The 22426-nt window shown below is 50.7% G+C and overlaps 1 protein-coding gene across 3 annotated transcripts in view; it reads left to right on the forward strand.

Moving 5' to 3' along the window:
- Positions 1 to 22426, forward strand: part of Alpl (alkaline phosphatase, biomineralization associated) — a 59781-nt gene that overhangs the window by 3730 nt on the left and 33625 nt on the right. The window contains exon 1 of one of the 3 annotated variants that reach the window (XM_048443300.3): positions 6582 to 6780. The exons of 1 other annotated variant lie outside the window; for it this stretch is intronic. The gene's annotated coding sequence lies outside the window, so the exon portion shown is untranslated. Of the gene's footprint in view, positions 1 to 6581; positions 6781 to 21746; positions 21925 to 22426 lie in introns of those variants that run through there. One more of the 3 variants, XM_048443301.3, reaches the window with a different exon arrangement.

Raw genomic sequence — 22426 nt, forward strand, 5'->3', positions numbered from 1 at the left:
TGGGAAAGAGGCTTGCTCAGAGGTATCCGGTGGCTTAGACTCAGCCTCCTGGCTCTTTGGATTTTCCGCAGGTGACCCCCACACTCGCCTCGCCCCTCTTGGGCTTGGCTGTCACTTTCACTGTACGTCTTTAATTTGCTTTCATTTATTTATTTGAAGCAGAGTCTCACGTAGCCCAGGCTGGCCTTGAAACTTGCTGGGTAGCAAAGACACAGAACCCCACCACCACCACCACCACCACCACCACCACCACCACGATTGCTTCCGTCAAAAACTCTTGAACTTTTCTGACTGGGTGGTGGTGGCACGCGCCTTTAATCCCAGCACTCGGGAGGCAGAGGCAGGCGGATCTCTGTGAGTTTGAGGCCAGCCTGGTCTACAAGAGCTAGTTCCAGGACAGGCTCTGAGACAACACAGAAAAACTCTGTCTTGAAAAACCAAAACCAAACCAAACCAAACCAAAACAAAAAAAACCCTCCACCTCCTGTGTTCTGGGATTACAGTAGAGTGAGTACCTGGTTTATGTGCTGGAACTGGAACCCAAGATTTCGTGCGTGCTGGACCTGTCCTCAGCTTCAATTTCCCTTTCTTTGAAAAGCTGCAGTCACTCAAGGGATGGTGAAGATAGTGCAGATGATGGGAGAGATCTGGAGAGAGGTGTGACGTTGGGCAAGTCACCTCTCGTCTCTAGCTTCAGTTTCCCCCTCTATAAACCAAGATGTCCCAAGAGGAAGGAGGATGGGATTTCCTTCAACTTGGAATGGGTCTCACTGAGGTCCCTCACATCTGGCCTACTGTATGTGGAGGGAGGGCCCAAAGCCTGGAGGGTTGGGGGGACTGGGGGTGGGACTCTTGGCTCCTTACAGTGAGTTCAAAGCCTCAATTTAGTCGCTGGTGTTGTTAAACTCGGGGTGGTTTCATTTTACATAAAAACACTGGTTTCTGACTTCTCTTGAAAGATCAGAAGATGTGGCTCTATGGGGCCACGCCCCTGCCTGGCCCACAAGTGCTGGAGCTGAGTGGCAGCTGCCTCCTTCATTTAACTGCAGTTCCTGAGGCGCCCCCCTGCCCCGTCCCTCGCACAGCCCACTCCCCTCACCAACATCGCCAGCCGCCTCTGAGTTTGTAGTTTAGGGGCAGTCCTAAAACAGTGAGGCTCAGGTGGTATTTGAATGACTATGGGTGGCCAGGGCCAGCCTGCGGGGGACTGGGTGGGAGCAAAGACACACTGGCAGTTGATCTGCTTCCGTGGCCTAGACACAACTCTGAAAGATGTTGTCTATGCGGGGAACCTCTTCCTGCCTCAGTGGAATCTAGGGGCTCCAGAAGTTTGGGAGAATGGGACATCATTACCTGCCTGCCAACACGTCGCTAGCGGGGGACTGCCCAAGACTCTACTCTCTTGAACATGAACAACCTAGGGAGAAGGGACGCCCGTGATATATGTCACCTCCCCTCATCTTATACCCGTCACACACAGGACCTGTAACCTTAACCACAGCTCTCTTCTTCATCCCTTTGCTGGTGCCAAAAAGGCTTTGAAGGCAGGTGGGTCCCAAAGTGGCCTCGGTCGGTCGGAGTCTCAGAATCACTGAGAGAGCAGGAGGGTACCATGAGAGGCTGGGGGGAGGGGAGTGGTGGACAAACATGGAGTGTAGTCAAGCATGAGAGTCTAGGTCCATAGGAATAAGTTGTTTGAAGGCCACAAAGTGAACTGCGACAGGAGGACCTCAGTTGCTGAGAGTGACTCAGGTTCCCTGCCCCTTGCCCTTGACACCTCTGTAAAATCATGCTTCGATCCATCCCGGGCTCTCAGCACCTGCGTACACACGCCCCATTCTGTCCTCTTGCTGCTGAAGAGACTCAGAATTTGTAGACCCGTGGAAGGGTCTGAAAGGTGGTGTCTGTGTAGTTAGACCAGGGAAATCCTGCTGTGAGCCCCCAACCCCTCCTGCAGCCACAACCCCAGTCTTTTGATATCCTGGTTTTTTTTTTTTTCCACAATTTGACCATATAGCTCAGGCTGGCCTCAAACTTTTGGCAGTCCCCCTGCCTCAGCCTGCCAAATACTGTAATTACATCAACCTCACCTGAGCTTATGTCTGAACCTTGGCCTCTGGGATGTTTGGGTTGAAGTTCTGTCCTTCATCTGGTGGTCAATAGGTGCTGGGCAGAACTCTGGCAGCATTTCCACGGACTTTCAGAAGTTTTCAAGAGCCAGAGTGAGTCACTTTCATTTGGAGAACCCTAAGTGTGACCTTTACAAAGATCTACCCAATGGGGTTATTGCAGGAGAGAATATAGAACCCCAGAACTTCACTCTTGCTAGGCCAGTCCCCAGCCACTGAGTTCCACTCTAGCAGCTGAGTTCCCTCCTGCTCCTTTCCTTTGTCAAGGACACAGCAGGCATCCTTAGGTGAGATTCCTTTCCCTGGGAACTCCCAGTTCAGCCAGCTGCGTAGGCCAAGCCCATCTCCACCCACCCACCCCAGAGCAACTTACCTGACCTCTGCATAGGACTGACTCGTATTGGCTGCTAAGGATTGTCCCGGTCCCTCTCCCCAACTCCTTCCTTCTTGGCATGCCCATGGCTGCATTGTTGTGACTGCCGCCTCCACCGGGCTGGGGGGTGTGTCTCAGTTGGTAGAATGCTTGTCTGTGATTCACGAAGGCTATCACCAATGCCAAGTAAACTGGGCATGACGGCATGCCCAGCACGCAGAAGTTCAGGGCCATCCTTAGCTGTATATGAAGTTTGAGGCCAATTTGGATTGCGTGAATCTGTAAAAAAGAAAAAAAGGCCTGGTGCAGGCCTATAATCCCAGTTACCTAGGAGCTGAGGCAGGAGGATAATAAGTTCAAAGCCTGCCTGGGTAATAGGTGAGTATGTGTCTCAAAGTGTTGAAACTTAGTACCACGACAGAGAATAGAGAATTTACTTAGCATACATGAGTCCCTGGGGTTCAGTCCCCAGTAACACACGGACCCTTTCCTTCCCTTAGTCTGTTATCTGTAACCTTCATGATGACATTCATTTGGTCCTTTGACAGCCCTTGCTGGGAAGCGGGAAGTAGAGCTCTCTCCTTGTTGCAGTCTGAGATGCTTCTTCGAGATGCTTCTTCGCTGAGCCACAAGTGGCATAAACCAACTTCCTGGAAGGGCCAGTTCCTTATTTATGTTGAAATAATAAAGTTTAGTAATTCCGTTTCTGGTGATTGTGGCTGTCAAACCTTCCTCTTTGCATCTTGTTCAAACCCTTATCTTTCAGCACTCATCTTTTAAAGATTATTCGATTTGACCCATCCTTTTACCTAATAGTAGGAGCTTATTCTGGGCCCGAAGCTCGGCTAATTAACTATGTTGAATGTCTTTATTGCCTTTAACTTGCTATTTTGTCTTTCTTACAAAGTACAAAACTCAGAGATGGTAAGTAACTTTCACACAGTTACAAAGTATCCGTGCCACCTGGAGTTAGGCGGGTTAGGTCTCAGACTTGATCAGAAGAGCTTTTATGTTTGGATGCAGATCCCCAGGAGACTTCCCCTACACGCTATTTTCAGTTGAACGGTCTGTCTCTGGGATTTGCAACACAGGGTTGGGGTCCCCAAAGGGAGGGGACTTAGCACCACTGGGACTTCTAGTTCTGCCGCAGCATCTGCTCTCCCAGACAAATGAATCTCCGCCTGGCCACGCCCCTTCCTGGTCCAGAACGCCCGGACAGTCCTAGCAGGTGTCCTCCCGAGCACCCAGAGGGCACTGATTTGAATTCCAGCTGAGTAGCCTTGTTTTTGTCCTTGCGTCTGCACTGTCGAGAGAATCTTTCCTGAAGCCCCTCCTTCATACAAACGAAACAGGGCCTTAGGACTTTCCTAGTTTCTTGGTGACACAAAATCGACCTGTGTGCAGCCACTTCCCTGCCCTGCACCTGTGCCAGGCATCATTAATCTATTGTTGCTCTCTCTCCTGCTGAAGCTCCTCACCACTACAGTATGGTGCTCCAGACTACCGCGAGTCACTAATGAGAACTGACACACAGGAAGAAGGGACAACCCAGAGCAGATTAAATTTAGCAATGCCGTGGACCAGGGGTGGGAAACAAATTGGCCCAGGTGGCATGGTTCTCCTCAGTCCTAGCGCAGACTGCCTGTTCCAGAACTGGCTTCTGGTGTGGTGTAAGACTTTTTATGGGGCCACAGCGAGACCCCACATTTAGCCTCAAGAGGAATTCTGGTTTGTGGATCTGGCTGTTGCCCTGAATTAAATAAGAGGAGCAAGGAAGGGGCTGTTTCAGGCTTTCCTGGAAAGAGCTGAAGGCTCCCACTGCTGCCTTGCCTAATAACCACAACAGAGGTAACAATAATAGTAACAGAAAGGAACGCCGCTGAACGTCTTATCCACACCCCTCTGCTAGCCTTATTTAGATGCATCCGTGCGTTAATTACTAGAACAGCCCAGTGTTCTAGCCAAAACTTGACTCAAGGGAAGTATGTTGTTTGAGTCTCCTGCTTGCTTCCCAGTCAGTCCTGGGTCAGCTAGGTTTCATGGTAGTATTTTCTGAGTCACCGGGGTCTCACTTAGGAGGTGACGTTTCTTTACAAGCCGGAGAGGAGAGTGTTTTTCTACCTTGGAACCCAAGGCCTAATCATGTGCTCCCTCACAAAGCCACAGCTCAGTCCTGGCCCTTCCCTGAACTCTAAAGGGGACTGAGCTCTGCAAATGGGAAACTGAGGCTCAGGGAGGGAGAAGGGTAGGGCAAGGATCACACAGGGTGTGCCCTGCCCTGTTGTCTGTGTGGACCCATCCCAGTTATTTCAATCCACTCCGTGCTATGGGTTTATCACTTTAACTCCCTCGGCCTCAGTTTCCAGGCTCTTACTGTAATTCGTGTTTTAAAGCCATTTCTTCCCTTTTTGTTTTTGAAACAGGGTCTCACTAATGCAGCTCTGGCTGACCTGGAACTGTGTAGACCAGGCTGGCCTTGAACTCACAGAGAACCCACCTGCCTCTGCCTCCTGAGTGCTGGCATTAAAGGTGTGTGCTACCATACTGGGCATTAAAGCCATTTCTTCTTCATGGACTCCGAGGATCCTCAGAGGCATGTCCAGTCTGCATGCGGCACATGGCTGAAGATGGCTAAAAATGTGGCTCAAAATTAGGGATTTTTTTTTTGTGATTAAAAAAAAAAGCTGGACGGTGGTGGCGCACGCCTTTAATCCCAGTGTTCGGGAGGCAGAGGCAGGTGGATCTCTGTGAGTTCTAAGCGAGCCTGGTGTTCAAAGGGAGTTCCAGGACAGCCAGAGCTGTAACACAGAGAAAGCCTGCCTTGGGAGGGGGAGGGAGTAACTGTTATATGGCTCTTGAGTGTGAATTTTATAGATGACATCTTGTCACAGTGTCAAAAGGTTAGTCATAGCTGAAAGTAACGTCTTCATTTAGCAAGAGGGAGAGCTGAGGCTCAGAGAGGCAAGGCAACCTGTTCAAGGTCAGGTTGAGGGCAAAAGTCACCCTCAAATTTAAATCAGGAGCTCCAGCAAAGGCCTTCCCTGAGTGTGTCCCCAGCTTTTTTTTTTTTTTTTTTAGCTCCGCTCTTCCCTGCCCAGCTGCCCTGCAGGGTGATCTCCTGGCCTGTGGTCCCTCTACTATCAGGCTGCCTTCTAGACGTTGGTCAGGGATCTCGAGTCTGGTCCCTGAGGTCTGATCTCACACAGGTGCCTAGTCTAGAGCGTGAGCTCCAGGAGGGCGGTACCACAGACACCCCTGATATGGTTCAGGGCCCAGTAGGGGACTCGGGGCCCAGCACTTCCAGGCAGCACACCTGCCAGACTTCCCACAGCCCACCAGCTCTGTGACCATACAGCATGTGAAGGCTTCCGTTTACCACCCAAGCCTCTCCTGGCCTCTCCCTGGCCAACCTGCCCTCACCCCTGTGGTCTTGCTTGCTCCGTCCATGACACTGGCTCTCCACAGCCCCAGTCTGTCCACTGGGGCTTAGAGGCAGGAGGCTAGAGAGTTCAGGCAAGCCTGGGAGACGAAGCAACATCCTGGTTTGACAAGCGGAAAATAAACACAAAATCATCCTAGGGATCATTTCCCGAATCCACCTGTCCCCGCTCCCTAGTGCTCGACAAGCACTTCATAGAGACTTGTTAGATGAATAAATATTTGAAGAATAAAACCCTACAGAGATTAAGTGGTTTTTTAAGTGTTCTTGTGTGACTCCTGGGTCTCAGTTTCCATGTATTGAGTAACTAACTTTACCCGAGGTCTGCATACTGGTTTATATACATCAGTGCATGTTTGCTTAAAATATGGGGTAACCCGAGTCCCGCTTTGTTCTGAGCCCATCCCAGGCATTTACTCATTTACTTCTTGTAACCGAGGCTCAGAGAAATTGAGCACATATTCTCCAGGTCAGACGGTTGCTGTCCAGTTCAAAGGTTTGACTGTCCCCAAGGCTGCAGGTGCTCCGAGGAGCGTAAAATAGGAGCGCCCCACCCCCTTCACCTCCCACCATGTAGAACCCTGCCCCAGATTCAAGAGTTCAAATATAAGAGCGTGGAAGGGTGAGGGAAGTACTTCTGCTGCCCAGACCATGAAACCGCTCCAGGAAAACGCCCGCCCAGCCCAGTGCGGAGCACATGGTGGGTCTCGTGACTGCCATCATCGGAGTAGGCAGCGGCGGTGCCCAAGGTAGAAGCTGCTAGAAGGAGACCCACCTGCAAACCACAAGTGCTTTCAGCAGAGAAAGGACAGAGGTCCTGACCCCTTCTCCGACCTGTGGTAGGTGCAATAACTTAGGGCCCTTTCATTGCCTCTCCTGGGGGAGGGGGGGTGCTTGCTGCTGCTCACTCGTGGGGACTTGGCCAATACATGGTGAGTGACTGGTCGGTCCGAGTGTGCACTCGGCTGTTAGGCTGTGGCATCTGTCTGGACGATTCGGGATGTTTCCTGCTGGCTTCCTGGCACCTCATTGGGCTGGCCCCAGGCGGGCAGTTTCGTGTAAGCGCTCAGTCAGGGCTCTGTGTAATACATGGGGAAGAAACAGTAGCCTCACTTCCTTGAGGCCTCTCACTTATTTTCCTGGAGGTTGGGTCCAGAGAGATTGTTAGGGGTGGTGACTGACCTGTCACCACCCCAGCTGGGGCAGACCCAGTATGTCAGCTCCTGGATTCCCTGGCACCACCCAGAGCGGAGAGTGTGCAGACTGCCATGTGTGTCTCTAAGCTGGGGAAGGAAGGTCTCACAGTTTCAAGGTGGGTGGGGAGCCATGCAGCGTGTGTCACGCAGAAACAGGAACCCTGACGTGCCCAGGGCTACAGAACTGGCTAGTGGTGGTGCTGAGATTCAAACCCAGATCCTGGACTCTTTGTTCTCTGGTTTCTGGGTTGGTTTGTACCAGTCTGAGCTTGACTTTGGGGGAGTGAAGCTATGTCTCCCTTGGGAATAGTTGGTGCTGAATTCCCATCCTGGCTCTCCTTAATCTGCTTATTAATGTGACCACGGAGAGCTGTCATTTACTAAATCTCCACACAGCACAGGCTGAGAAGAGGACTTGTTACCCCTCCTCTCTTGTTCACTTCAAATGTCTTCAAGAAGTAGATTCTGGAGGCCTTTTCCTCCAAGGTGAAGGTGCACAGAGGAAGGGAAGGGAAATGTCCCAAGTCACATAGTTCGTCAAAGGTTAATCCAACATTGAAGGCCAGCCGCTTGGCTTCAGATTCTGGAATGGGCCCACTCAGTTGCTGGAGAAATCTCTGTAGGCTGGACATGCCTAACTGCTTGAACCAGTTGCTTCTGGAGCCAGACTTTGTGGGGGGGAACAGGAGTTGAGCAAGCAGCAGGATTAGATGACAGAACACCCCAGGGAGTCACTGAGCCGCCCCTGCCCCAGAGTTGACGTGAAGGGTTTATCTGTTGTCCCTGATTCCTGGTGTCTCCAGGTCAGGGGGAGGCCACTGCTAGCTCAGGAGTCCTGGTGATGGAACTGGCCCAGCCGCCAGCCGGGGCTCTGGCCTTGGGCCTGATTCTGCAGGATTTCAATCCCTTGCTTCCAGAGTCTTCCTGGGCTGCGGGAATCTCCCTGCAGTGACTTATGCAAGAGTTTTGCTCTCCAATTTCCTCCTCCGCCATGGGCTCCCAGGCTGTGCCAGGCCTGGTTGTCCTGCTTCCCTGTGGTGGGGGAAGTGCACCCTTTCCCCCTGGGCAGCTACCCTGGCTGCATAACCAAGTGCTTCCCTATGGCCCTCGGCCAGGCAGGGCTCACAGTGCAGACCTCTGCCAGCCTCCGTGTCCTGTGGCACATTCCAGCTGCCCAGGGTAGACTCCAGGGAGAATGCCCATCCCAACGGCTGTGGCAGCCTAGGACCAGATGCCACCAGGAATAAAGGCAGCCCTGCTAGGTAGGGCTTTGCCCCTCTCTGCCTGGAGTGGTTTCAGGTAGAGGAAGCAAGGCACCCTTGTCCCAAGAAATCCCCGCTGGGGTGGCATTTCAATGGCTCCTCAGTGGGTGCCAGTTTTCTGGTACCTGTAAATGCAGAGAAGAGAGAAAAAGCCAGGAAGAGGAGGAGGCAGAAGGATGCAAGAGGACCTCCATTTAGCTATTCAAAAAACATTTATTTCTACATATTAGTTTACTTATTTTTTTTTTAAATTTACTTGTACTGTATGTGCACAGGTGTTTTTGCCCGCATGTATGTCTGTGTGAGGCATACTAGTGCTATGTCTAGTCCTAGTCCCCGGAACTGGAGTTTCAGACAGTTTGAGCTGCCATGTGGGTGCTGGGAATTGAACCCAGGTCCTCTGGAAGAGCAGTCAGTGCTCTTAACCATCTCTCCAGCCCCTACTTATTTATTTTTAAATTTGATTGTATTGTTTTACTATATGTGTGTTGTCTTGCCTGTATGTGTGTCTGTGTAGCACTTATCTGACTGGTGCCCACAGAGGCCAGAAGAGGGTGCTGGATTCCCCTGGAACTGGAGATGGGTTGTGGCCCACAATATGGGTGCTAGGAATTGAACCTGGATCCTCTGGAAGAACAGCCAGTACTCTTAACCAATGAGCCATCTCTCCAGTCCCTGGCTTTATTTTTTGAGGCAGAATCTGTAACATAGACTGGCCCCAAATTCCTGAGGTAGCTGACTGTGACTTTGAACTCCTGATTCTCCTGAGGTGTGCACCACCACACCTGGTTTATACGGGACTGCAGGTGGCATGTGTGCACTCTAGGTGAGTACTATTCGCTGAGCCACATCCTCAGCCTTTCAACAGATCTGTCTTTAGTCCGCTGCCTGCAAGGCCTTGGTATATCGGTTCCCAGCAAATGTAGCCGTTCCCTCATTGGCGAGGGGAGCTGATCAGTTTCAACAACCTACACAAAACTAGTGCCTTGGGTTGGAGGAAGTACAAGATAGGTTACCCAACTTACCGGTGGCAGAATGAACAGGAAGGGCTACCAGGGAAGGTGGCTTTCATTCTATAGACAGGTCTGGTTTAGGAACCACAGCAGTGCCTGACCCTGCCCAAGCTCGATCACCAGGGGAAAGTCAGCAGAAGCTAACAAAGTTTATCTCCAATGTGAACAACTAACGGCAATGACGAGGAATGGCCTTATGGAGGGTCATGGGGCTCCAGGGCTGGGGTCTCTGGAGGTGGTGGCCTTTAAGCTGGAGGCTAAGAGAAAGGGGGTCACACAAAGAAACAGTAAGAAGGGAATAAACCAGGTATAGTGGTGATACATGCCTATAATCCCAGCTTTGGGAGGTGAAAGCCAAAAGGTCAGAAGTTCAAGGTCATCCTGAGCTACCCAGTGAGTTCCAGGCTAATCTGGGTTACTTAAGACCCTGTCTCAAAAGCATCTCAGAAATAAAACAAACCAAAAGAAAGGGAGGAAAATAAATAAAACTTAGGGGAAGAGAAATTGGCGTTGGTCAGAGGGGTGGAGCTTGGGGTGATGTCAGAAAGATGGGTAGGACATGGGGCGTGTGTCCTTTGACCCCATGAATGGCAGGGGAATGCAGAGCTAAGTGGCTTGTTTGTTGGTGGCCCCTTCACAACAGAATGGCTTTGGTGCCTCGCTGCTGCCCCCTTCAGGTACAGACAGAACTGCAAAGCCCAGGGACAGAAAGGGTCCTCCCAAGGTCATAGGTGGAGGGGTGGGACTAAATCTGCTTTTACCTCCCCAATGCTGGGATTAGAGGCGTGCGCCACCACCAGCCGGCTTTGTTTTGTTTTTGTGGAGCGGAGGATCTATTCCTGGGTTAATGGCCAACCTGTCTCCAAGCAGCCTTTCCATTGTTCCGTAACTGGAGCCTTGTTTAGTTGCTTATGTTAATAAATTCAAAGACCCCATGTCTTGGTCAGGGTTTCTACTGCTATGATGAAACACTGTGACCAAAGCAGCCCCGGGAGGAAAGGGTTTATGTGGTTTACACTCCGTTCATCATCAAAGGAAGTCAGGACATGAAGTCAAACAAAGCAGGAACCTGGAGGCAGGAGCTGATACAGAGTCCATGAGAGTGTTACCTATTGGTTTGCTCCTTGTGGCTTGTCAACCTACCTTCTTTTAGAGCCCAGCACCACCAGCCCAGGGACGGTACCACCCTTAATGGGCTGGACCTGCCCCAATCAATCACTAATTAAGAAAATGCTCTACAGACTGACCTTATGGAGGCCTTTTTGTGTGTTTTTTTAGTTGGGGCTCCCTCCTCTCTGATGACTCTAGCTTGTGTCAAGTTGACATAAAACCAGCCAGGACAGCTGACCTCTTGTCTACTTGACACGCAAAAACACACCATTGTTAAGCCACACCCCTTTCTTTCTTGTTCATACCAAAGGCAGCACGTTAGTAAAAACATCACAATATAAAACATTTTACAGACTTAAAAAGTCCCACAGCCTTCCAAATTCACAACCTTAACAATTGTGTCTTTAAAAATTCCAGTCTCTTTAATAAAAGCCCAAATTCTCTGTAAAACTTCAATCTCTCTCTCTCTCTCTCTCTCTCTCTCTCTCTCTCTCTCTCTCTCATTTGAATCAGTCTAACTGTGGACTGCTGAGCTAGCTCCAGTTTTAGAGACAGGGTTTCATACAGCCCAGGCTGGCCTCCAACTCACCTTGCAGCAGAGGATGACTTTAAACTCCTGACCCTTCTGCCTCCAGTACTGGGATTGCAAGTGTGCGCCACGATGTCCAGTTCTCTTGCTCTTGCACCATTTGTACTTATTTATTTATTTACACAGAGTCTTACTGCCTTCACGTGCTAGGAAGGCATGTACCACCATGCTCAGCCTATTGTTATTTATTAGTATTACTATTGTATGTATGTAAATAGACAACATGTGTATGGCTTGTCACCCCTCACCCACTTTTATACGTATGTGTGGTGTGTGTATGCTAGTTAGTGTGAGTGTATGCATGCATGTGGGTATGTGCACATGTGTGTGCATTCATGTCGTGGTCAGGTTAGCCTCGAGTGTCTTCATCAATTGCTTTCCCCCTTTACTCTTTGCAAGAGGTCTCTCACTGGACCTACAACTGATAGGCTGGCTGACCAGTGAGCTGCGGGAGCGGTCCGGTCTCTGTACCCTCTCCGCTGGGGTTGCAGGTACTCACCACAACTTCCTGTGTTGTTAGTTGGTTCGTTCTCGAGAAGATTCTGGGGATTTGAGCTCATGTCCTCATGCTGTGCAGCGGGCACCTTACTGGTTGAGCTTTTTCCCATGCTCCCCTTTGCCTTTGAGATTAGTATTTACAACCTTATGTCTATGTAGTATACATATGCAAAATACACATTTAACTTTATGAAAGGCCTTCACACTGCATAGAAATTCTCACTGTTTTCTGTCAGTCTTCTATCGCTGAGGCTCAGCCATATTTTTGCATGTATTCTGTGACTCACTTCTTCCCCACTGTATAATACCTCCTGTGGATGACTATTGTGCAATATAAATGATATATTTATATTATATATATAAATATATATCATATATTGTTTTTGTCTTGTGCTAAGAATGGGATCCAAAATCTCAAGCCTGCAAACACTCTGCCCCTGAGCTATACTCCCAGCCTCTATGTATGTTTGTTGGCTTTGGTTCTCAGCCTTTTGCTGATGTGGAAAAAGAGCACTCAGAAATATTGATGAACACAGGACTGGGGAGATGGCTCAGGCGGTAAAGTACTTGCCAGCCACGCAAGTATAAGGACCTGAGTTCAATTCCCGAAGCATCTGTAGAAAGTAGGGCTTGGTGATATAGACTTGGGGTCTTGTGGTTCCAGTGTTGAGAAGCTAGAGACAGGTTGATGCTGGGGCTTGCTGGCCAGCCTAATCAGTCATTCCAGGTTCTAATGATAGACCAGTCTCAAAAGAGAAAGGTTGAGGAGGAGTGAGAAGATTCAGTAGGTAAAGGCATTTGCCACCAACCCTGAAGACATGTTTAATTCTTGGGACCCACATGGTGGAAGGAGAGAACCAACTCCTAAGACTTGTTCTCTATCCTGCCTCTACACACACACACACACACACACACACACACACACACACGTACATACAGTGGTTGTACTAAGTGTCTTGGACTCCTTATGCAAGACCTTAAGATTCTGATCTTCTGAGCCAGGTGGTGGTGGCGCAAGCCTTTAATCCCAGCAGTGTGGAGGCAGAGGCGGGTGGATCTTTGTGAGTTTGAGACCAGCCTGGTCTACAGAGTGAGTTCCAGGACAGCCAAAAGATTCTGATCTTCCTGCGCTCTGCTCCCAAGTCCCTCCGCTGGGACCACAGGTGACACTCCCACCCTGGCCGATGTGCTGGGATGGATCCTAGCCCACTCTCATGCTGCGTAAGCACTCTAACAACTGAGCTACAATGAGCTACACCCCTGGCCCTACTGGGAGCTTTTAAAAGAATCTTAATTTGTGTTTAGAGTGCATTAAATGCTTTTACAATTATTTTGAGATGATTATATGGCTTTTCTTGTTTAATCTGTTAATACCACTCATCATATAAATGACTTTCCCATGAAGCCTCTCAGGCTTGACCTGGCTGAGGACCTGGCTGGTTTGCTGTGTATTCGGCTTGCGCCGGTGACATTGTCTAGAATCGTCCATCCCTCCGGGTTTGAGGGTTGTGGTGACCATGGGCATCATGCTAGATGGTGGTTTTTACTCTCCTTCTGCAAAAGTTCAAGTAAAATCAAGAACATTTGTTTCTTGAAATTTGGTAGTGTTTACTGGTGAGGTCATCTTTGCTCGGCGTTTTCCTTGGGAAAGATATTTCACTGTGGTCTCAGTTTCTTTATTTAGGTTCTCCACGGTTGCTTACCTCAGCTTTGGTAAGTTCTAGTTTTAGGAATTTATGCATTTAATTTACATTTTAACATTTATTTGCATACAGGTCTAGCATTTTCTCATAGTTCTCTTGACTATGATAGGTCTCTCTCTCTCTCTCTCTCTCTCTCTCTCTCTGCCTTGCACATGCTAAGCGTGAACTCTGCCCCTCTTATGTTTCTAAGATGCATTCTCACCTGTTGGGTCAGAAACTCCCTCCTCTGTCGTGAGGTTGGTCCATACGCCAATGATCCGCCATTGTTGAATCATTCCTCTGCTATCGGATGCTGCAGCCTTCCAGATTGGGCTGTTACAAATCAGCCTCCGTTCAATGCTCTTGTAGGAATCTTCATGCAGATAGACTTTCATTTCTTTGAACTAGTACTTAGGGTGCAATTGCTGGCCATATGATACACATATGTAGTAGTGTTCATCTGTAATTCCAGCACTCCTAAGGGAGATAAGAGGGCGGAGCACAAGACTCCTTGAAAGCTCACCCCCCTCCTGCTAGCCTGGTGTACACAGTGGCAATGTACATTGTCCTGAACAAGGTGGAGGTGAGGACCAACACCTGAGTCTGTCACATGTGTTCTGTGCATGCGTGCACTCATACATGAACATGCAGAGAGCTCATGGTTTGTGCATGTGCACACACACACGCATGATGGTGCTAGCTGTGGTAGTACACATGTGTAATCCCAGCAGTCAGGAGGCAAGCAGGAATATCTCTACAAGTTTAAGGTCTACCTAGTCTACATAGAGACTTCCAGACCAGCTAGGGCTACACAGAGAGACCAAGTCTAAAAAAAGTTACAGGGCTATTGTATGCTCTTGTGACTAAGATGTAATAATTCTAAATTTTTCTATGTTCTTGTTAGTGATTGGTTTTTCTAATTTACTTATTATGTTTTATTTTTATAGCATTTATATATTTATTTTAAGTCAAGGGTCTTATTATGTAGCCCTGCTTGGCCTTTAGCTCAGTACGAAGACCAGGAAGACCAGGCTGGCCTCAAACTCACAAGAGATCGTCCTGCCTCGGTCTCCTGGGTGGTGGGACCACACCCAGTCTTATTAATTTACTGATTGATGGAAACAGGTCTCCTGTAGAGAAAGCTAGCCTCAAACTCCTTGTAGCTGAGTCTGGTCTTGAACTTGTGATTCTCTGACTTCCACTTCCGAGTGCTGAAATTGCAGGCCTGTGCTATCTGCTATCCTGTTCCTGATTTGGTTTTAGACCTTCTCATTGGTGTGAGTGGATCTCCTTCCCTCAGCCTGGTGCTAACGCTGTCAAGGTCCTCCCGGTCTTCCTGGTTCCTGTACTTTCTTCGTGGAGTGCCCGTCTTCCTGAGGAGTTGTACATTTTATTATCAGCCTTGGGGAGTGCTTTTTTGACTAGTTAGCAGTCCCCTTCAGATATAACTGATGTCAACATTTCATCGATTTTGCATTTTATCTATTGCTTTCTTAAGTATCTTCAAATTGTTTTGGTTTTGTTTTGTTTTGTTTTAGGTTTTTCAAGACAGGGTTTCTCTGTGGCTTTGGATGTTTTTTGTTTTTTTGTTTTTTGACAACCTGGTCTTGTAGACCAGGTTGGCCTCGAACTCACAAAGATCCGCCTGCCTCTGCCTCTCGAGTTCTGGGATTAAAGGCGTGCGCCACCACCCCTGGCCTCTTTAAATAGTTTTAAACTACTTTTTATTTAGTAGGTGTGCGTGCACACATGAGCCGTAGCACCTGCGTGGAGATCAGAGAACAACTTTGGGGTGTTGGGCCTGTGCTTCCATCATGTGGGGGTCAGACTTGGTAGGGAGTGTGGAGTGTTACCTGCCCTCTAAAATATCTTTCTTTCGGGTGGTTTTTTGTTTGTTTGTTTGTTTGTTTGTTTTGTTTTGATTTTTGAGACAAGGTTTCTCTGTGAAATAGTCCTGGCTGTCCTCTTGGAACTCACCCTGTAGACCAGGCTAGCCTCGAATTCCCAGAGATCCACCAGCCTCTTCCTTCCCAGTGCTGGGATTAAAGGTGTGCACCACCACCACCCTGCTAAAATATCTTTTAAAGAAAGGGCATTTGAATTTTTTACTTAAGTCCAATTGACCATTTGTTTTTCCCTTATGAAAGCACAATAATATACTTTTATGATTTTCCCTGGAGGTTTAATGGTTCTCTTACAATTACGATGCTGAGCCACTCACACAAATCAAGCTGGCTTTCCCCTGAACCGTCTCACTGGTCCTCACTTTGCTCTATGCCCTCCCGGAAGTCAGTCGTGTCCCCGGAGATACCCTGGCTCTTTGAATTTGCCTGAACCTCTTTGAATTTGTCATCTCTTACTTTTTTTTTTCTTACTTTTTTTTATTTCAATGCATCGCCTGTGCAGACTTTTCCTTCCAGCGTTTGGTTGGTTTAGTTGTTTTGTTTTGTTTTAGCATTTTCAGTCTTGTTTTGTGTTGCTAAGATTCCCGCTGCCCCCATGACTTCCCTTCCCAATTTCCCTGTGCTCATTTAGAAACCTCCGTCCCCACACAGCTGATTCCTGTGCTGTCTCTGATGACTGTGTCTGTCTTTCAAAGTCACTGTGCTCTGTGAGTACTGGCTCTTTAGCTGGGGATGCATTATGGGGTTCACCTGATTTGTGGATACTATGTTTTGGGGTGAGGGAGTAGGTTTAACTCTTGTCTTCAGCCCCAAGAAAAGGACAGACCATACTAGAGACCTGGACCATAGGCTAGCATGCTGTTTGGGTTTGGTTGGGTCTGTTCCCTCTGCAGACAGCTGCTACCTCAGGCCTGAGCCTCACCTTCTCTCCCCAGGAAGGAGTCTGGAGGAAGAGGTCCATCCACTCAGGTCATGATTCTTCTGAGTGCTGAGGTTACAGCCACGCACCGCCGTGCCCCGTTTCTGTGGTGCTGGAGATCCAGCTCAGAGCCTCCTATGTGCCAGGCAAGCGCTCTGCCAACTGAGCTACATTGCCAGTCCCCTTCTGTTCATTTTTGATCAAGGCATGCAGGCCCTGGCCTGCCCCACCACACCCAAAGCACGGTGACCCGAGCTCCAAAGCAGCGTCACAAAGACACTGGAGTCACCAGCCCTGGACTCTAGCTCGGTCTAGAAGAGATGGACCTGCGCCTTTATTTAATTAATTTTTGCAGGGCCAGATGGAACCCGGTGCTCCACTACTGAGCTGCGCCTCTGGTCTGCACTTTTTAAACATTAGAAACATTACAAACAAAGCGACAACAGAAAAGAAAAACACAAGCAAATTAAACCAGAATGAGAGACGGTACAGTGGTTCACATCTGTAATCCCAGCGCTCGGGAGCGCCAAGCCAGGAGAATTAAGAGTTCAGGCTCTGGCTGTGTGACTTTGCGAAGATCACATAACCTCTTAGGACTTCATCCTCCTGAGAAAAAGCCCCGAAAGCCTGCGGCTGTCCCCTTGTAGGCCTGTGCTTTTGTGTCGAGTGACTCCTGAAACCTCAGCTGAGTCATCCTAGCATGACGGCAAACTGCTTGAACTTTGGAGTTGAACAGTTTAGACTCAATCCTAGCTCCACTGCTCCAATTCTGTGTGCCCTTAGACAGTTCCCTTCACCTCTCTGTGTACCCTAAAATGAGGAAGCCCCTATGAGTACCTACCTCAAAGTACAGGTGTATAGCTCTATAGCTCAGTGATAGTGTTTGCCTATTATGGACTAGGACCTGAGTTTCATCCCAACACTGCAAAACTAAGTAAACATTAGCTCCTCTGGGAAACGCTTTCCACATGCATCCTATTGACTAAGGCTTTGAGCAGACGTGGCCTGCTGCATCACGTGTGTGTGATGGGGTAGGTACAGCATGGGGCTTGACCATCTGCAGGATGGGGGGGTACAGCATGGGGCTTGACCATATATAGCATGGGTTTGGCCATCAGCGGGATGAGTGCTGGGAAGACCAGAGAAGCCGGGTCTACCAGATGAGTCTAGTGGGGGAAACCCATTGAAAGTCGCCACCCCACATGTGTGCTCCAGTTGTGCGCCCCACACGTGTGCAGATGGCTTTGATAGTCTTGACATGCAGCCTGGAGCCTTCTTATCTTCTGCCGGATGTATGCAGTCTCTCAACTATGCGATACTGCTGTAGAGCCGTGGAGATGGGTCCTGGAGAGCCCAGCCTCCCTCCCTCCCTCCCCTCCTTTCTCCCTCCCTCCCCTCCTCCCTCCCTCTCTCCCTGTGTCTTCCTGCACACTAACCTAGCTTACCCTTGGCAGGGTTCATTTCTTTGTCCATTGCCTTACCATTGACAGGGGTTTAACCTATTCTGTTGGCCCCTGGTGGGCAGTAGCTGCCAAGTAAACAGCAGCCTGGGGGCCATTGTTTGAGCACAATGTGGAGGCACAGGAGGTGTGAAATCCACATCAGCTGGGCCTTAGGAGTGGAGGAGTAGACTCACCGGAGGCTGTCATCTGCGATGACAGAGGCTCCCCAGGAAATCATTTGATGCCCAGGTGCCAGGCTGCTGGGCAGCAGTGCGCTCTCTCTCAGCATTGCTGAAGTCCCTGGGCACTGGGGCAAGCAAGGATCCCAGGACTCTGTGCAGTTCTGTTTCTTTTAACTTTTTAAACTGCTTTGAAGGCTGTCAGGCAGAACAAACAGCCTCAGGAGCTACGGCCCAGCCCCACCCCTGCTACCCAGTGACCAGGGGCAAAGGCCCCAGGCTTGGGGCCAGGCACATCTGGTAAGTGGCTGGTTCTGCCCCCTCTTCTGCTCAGGGACCTTGGGTGAGTCACGTCACCCCTCCGTACCTCTCTCCTCCCCTGAGATGGGTGTCACACAGTTCTGTACTAGCAACTTCCTGGGAACTGAAGGGCCCAGTGGGCAGAGTGGACACCTTCGGTCCTAGCCCAGGGCTGGGCACACAATGTTAAATGGAACCCATGACAACCTGTGGGATGGTGTGTGACTGTAGCCATGCTGGGCAGTCCTGCCCAGAAATCCCCTTTAATTCTCCCCTCCTCCATTCCCCTCCTCCATTCCCTCCCTATCTCTCTCTTCCTTCCCCCCTCCCTTCCTTTCTTCGGTGACAGGGTCTCACTATATAGTCCTGGCTGGCCTAGAACTTGCTTTGTAACTCAGGCTAGCCTTGAACTTCAGCAGTCCTCCTGCCTTTGCCTCTGGAGTACTGGGATTACAGACATGCATCACCACGCACAGCCCTGGATTCCACACGTGTGTAGCTCATGCTCCTGTGCCGTTCACTAGCCGTGTGTCCAACCACCTTTAGCTTGTTTGCCCCGTCTCTCTTCCCCTTGGTGGAAGTAACCAGCTGAGCGTGAATGACCAGATGTGATTGTTTATCGTGTGGGGAGCTGAGGAAAACCCTCCGGACTGGAGTTCTGAGGGCAGAGTCTGGACTCTAGGCAACAGAAAAGCCAAAGCAAACAGTGGGAGAATGAACTGGCTCCCGTTCAGAGGTGAGCTTCAGGCATGCCTGCAGCCAGGGCCTGGATGCCATCGTCCGACTCGTGAGTTTCTCCGGAGGTTTCTAGTCCACCCTCCTGGCCATTGTTCCCCTTTCGGGGTCCCCCACTCACAGCACGGTGCCATCCAGGTGGAGAAGGTCCCAGCATCTGCCAGCCACAACAGCTGAAGGGGGTGGGCTTCGCTGTCCCCGTTAGGAAGGGGAATGGATTTGGAGTAGCCAGATAGGACAGCAGGGGTCACCGCGTCACCGCGGGGGCAGCAGAGAACACCAGAGTGGTCCTTTCTCATAAGCTGATTTTGGAAGCTTCATGGAGCGATCACCCCTGTGCTGGGGGATGGGAGGCCAGCCTGGAGTTGTCCCTGTGGGCTTCACTTTCTCTCAGAATAGTGACCAGTGAGAGAGGGAAGGCGGGGAACACTAGGCTACCCTTATGTGCGATAGTGCCCCCAGGAGACAGGTCACATTCAAGATAGGAGGAGGCTGAGTGGGCTGAGATGACATGGCTTTCTGCCAGTCCCCCAGCCCAGGCTAAGCCAGGAGACTCTGCTGGCTCTGAAGGTTCCCATGTCATAGCCCCAGTCCATGTTAGATGCTGGGGTGCCAAAGGCATTGCTTGAGGGGTCCACCAGGCCTGGCTGCCTCCCAGCACTCCCACGCCTTGCTGAGTGAGCCATGAGTTTTCTCTACTGGTGGGCCTGAGAGTTCTGCCCACACTGGGTCCTAGAGAGATTGCATAGAAAGCTTCTAGCACACAGTAGGTGCCCTGTGAAGACTTTCTTCTCTCATTATTATTGCTGTGTGATCTTGACCAACTTGCTTCACTCCTCTGTTCCCCGGGGAGCGGAGACAGCATCCACCAGTCAGAACTGTGCTGGCTTCCTTGGTGTCACTATCACGATAGGTGACAGTGTTTTCCTCATTGTCCCTTATCCTGTTGAATTCCTACAGGGTCAAGAGTGGTCAGTGTGATCACAGCCTCTCCCCCGCCCCCCACCGTGGGTTTAATTCTTTGAGTTAGGCGCTCATGTAGCCCAGGCTGACTCTTCCTGCTCCCACCACCCAAGTGCGGAGATGACAGACCTGAGGCATCACACCTGCCTTGGTTAGCTCACCACAGACCGATGTCCCCGCCCCTCTGGCCCCCACGGCTGAGAGCCTCTGACAGCCCAGTTCCTGGGAGCCTAACAGCAGTCGCAGGCTCGATTGGAATGCGGAGAGGATGCTGTGGGGGCCCAGCTGCCAACTTCCAGCATCTGTGTTCCCTGTGTCAGGCCCACCCAGCACGTCACCAGTTCAAGGCTAGTCTTCACACAGTCCGAAGCCTCATGTCTAGGGTGCTAACCAGGTCCTCCCAGGGGGAACACAGCCAGGACAGAGCTGGGGGTGGAAAGGGTGTCTGAGCGTGGGAGCTGTTGACTCCCATCGTTCCAGGAGGGTGATCTGAAGCCGGGGATTGTGGGAGAGGTAGGGTGTACCCAGGATCATATCCTGCCCAAGTCCCACGGGATTTCCACAGTCCCGCTGGCCACGGTGCTGGGGCAGGGAGCTGGACCCAGCCTGTCCCGGGAGTGACTCTAGACCCTTCTCAACATGTGACCTCAGGCAGGTAACCTCATCTCTCTCTGGGGCCAGGGGAACCCCTCCCCCCCAGGAGTCCAAGGCAAGCATGCCAAAATGAGATTTGGGAAGAGTGCGTTCTGAGTCATGAGTCACCAGGTGTTGTCCGGTCCCTGTTGCGTACGAATTGCGCAGAGCGAATAGCGTGGCTCATTTCCAGTCAGGCAGGGTGCTGTTGCAGGAATTTACACTCGGACCCTAAGAGGCCTCCCTAAAGCAGAAAAACACCCACACGGAAGGCTGAATTCTGATGCGGTCACTTGCTGTTCGACTATGGGGAAAGCTGCTTAACCTCTCTGGGCTTTTGTTTTCCCATCTGTAGAATGGGAAAAGCTGCAGTATTTAACTTGCAGGTTATTGTGGATTAAATGAGTCAATAGAGGTAAAACTAGCCCCACTAGCCTGGAATTTGTTTTGTAGACCAGAATAGCTTTGAACTCAGAGAGATCCACTTGCCTCTGCCTCCAAGTTCTGGGATGAAAGACCTTCACCATCACACTGCCTACGTATCTCTCTCTGGGCTAGCCAGGGCGTCACAGCCAGACCCTGTAAGTTCGGGGCAGGATGAGGGAGGAGTGTTCTCTAATGCTATGTTTGATGTATTATCCTCTGGCGGTGTGCGTAACATAGAGTTTCAAAACACCAGCCTCTGCACCGTGCCTTGCAGACAGGCTTACACCTCTAATAAACTCCTCCAATGGGAAGAAGACCCATCAAGGTGCTGTGTGACTCTGGAAGGTCATGGACCCTCTCTGTGCTTGTCAGTGATTGATGGTAGTGAAAGGAAGGACGGGACTGCCACATCTCCTGGTAATGGAGGGATTTCCGCTGCCAGGGTTGGGTACAGCACGGGAGGAGCCGCGGGGTCCTGAAACACACCTCAGAGATGCATGGCTCCTGTGAGCCTTCAGCCTCTTCCCTGCTCAGCCTCCAGGCTCACGGGCCTGAGGGAGGAAGCCTGTGTTCCTATAAAGTGGTACCCTGGACCTTTCTCCCCCCTCCCAGCCTGCCTGTGTCTCCTCCCACACTGGCCCTTTGCCTGCCACAGGCTGCGGCCCACAGGGTTGTCTGGTGTCCCTGTGAAGTGAGCCTCATGCCCTGGGCTGTCTGATTCCAGCTCTGATAGCCATGCCCTCACTTATGAAATCGGGCTGGTGGATGAGTGAAGGCACAAGCCAAGCCCTGCTTTGACTCCGTTGGGGCCATTCCAGGCTGCTCTATCGTCAGACACCTGCTGTCTGCTTGGCCACTGTCCCTGACTGAAATACCGCGCGTCCTGCCTCTTAGCTGCCGATCCTCCTGGCTGTTCCTCTCACCTCGCCTCACTGCCAGGCCTCCTGGTGACCTTTCCTCCGGGACTAATCTTAATAGTCTGTCCCCTCTAAGGGGACAGAGCCTCATGCTGCCTGGAGGTTGTTTCTTCCCAGTGTGTATGAGACAGGCCAGGGAAAGGGACCTGTGACCTCGATTCGATGCTGAACTTTGCTTCGACCACTTAGGGCAGGAAAGACCATTCTGGCCTCAGGTGAGCAGGCATGTGGGCAGGCTCTGTGTGTGTGTGTGTGTGTCCATCCAGCTCCCCTCTGTCTCCCCCATTCTCTCTGCCCACTTCCCTGCATTCCTAGCTGCTTCTGCCCCACAAACCCTCACACCTGCCTATCCCCAGTTCAGGTTGAGCCTTATGCCACAGGTAGAATGTCTAGAATCTTCAGAGCAGCCCCGAATCTCTCTCAGACCCCACTCCACGAGGGAGTTACCCGATGCAGGGGCGAGACTTCTTACCTCAGTTATTCAGCTTAAGGGGCAGAGACAAGGCTCACCCTGGCAGCCTGGCCCAGTGTTGCCCTCCTGCTGCTAGGCTGCCTCTTCCAACACCCACTATTGGCTGACCTGGCAGGCCTTCCCTGCCTCCTGGCTGCTGCACAGGCTTATCTGGTCACAGACTGCCCAAGGGCAGAGAAGCTCATGCTGTGTTAGTAGGTGATGCCCAACTGGGCCTGGCAGGTGGGCAGCTGGCAGGCAGAGCT

This window comes from Myodes glareolus, chromosome 6 (assembly GCF_982192425.1).
Source record: "Myodes glareolus chromosome 6, mMyoGla1.1, whole genome shotgun sequence".
Taxonomy (NCBI): Eukaryota; Metazoa; Chordata; class Mammalia; order Rodentia; family Cricetidae; genus Myodes; species Myodes glareolus.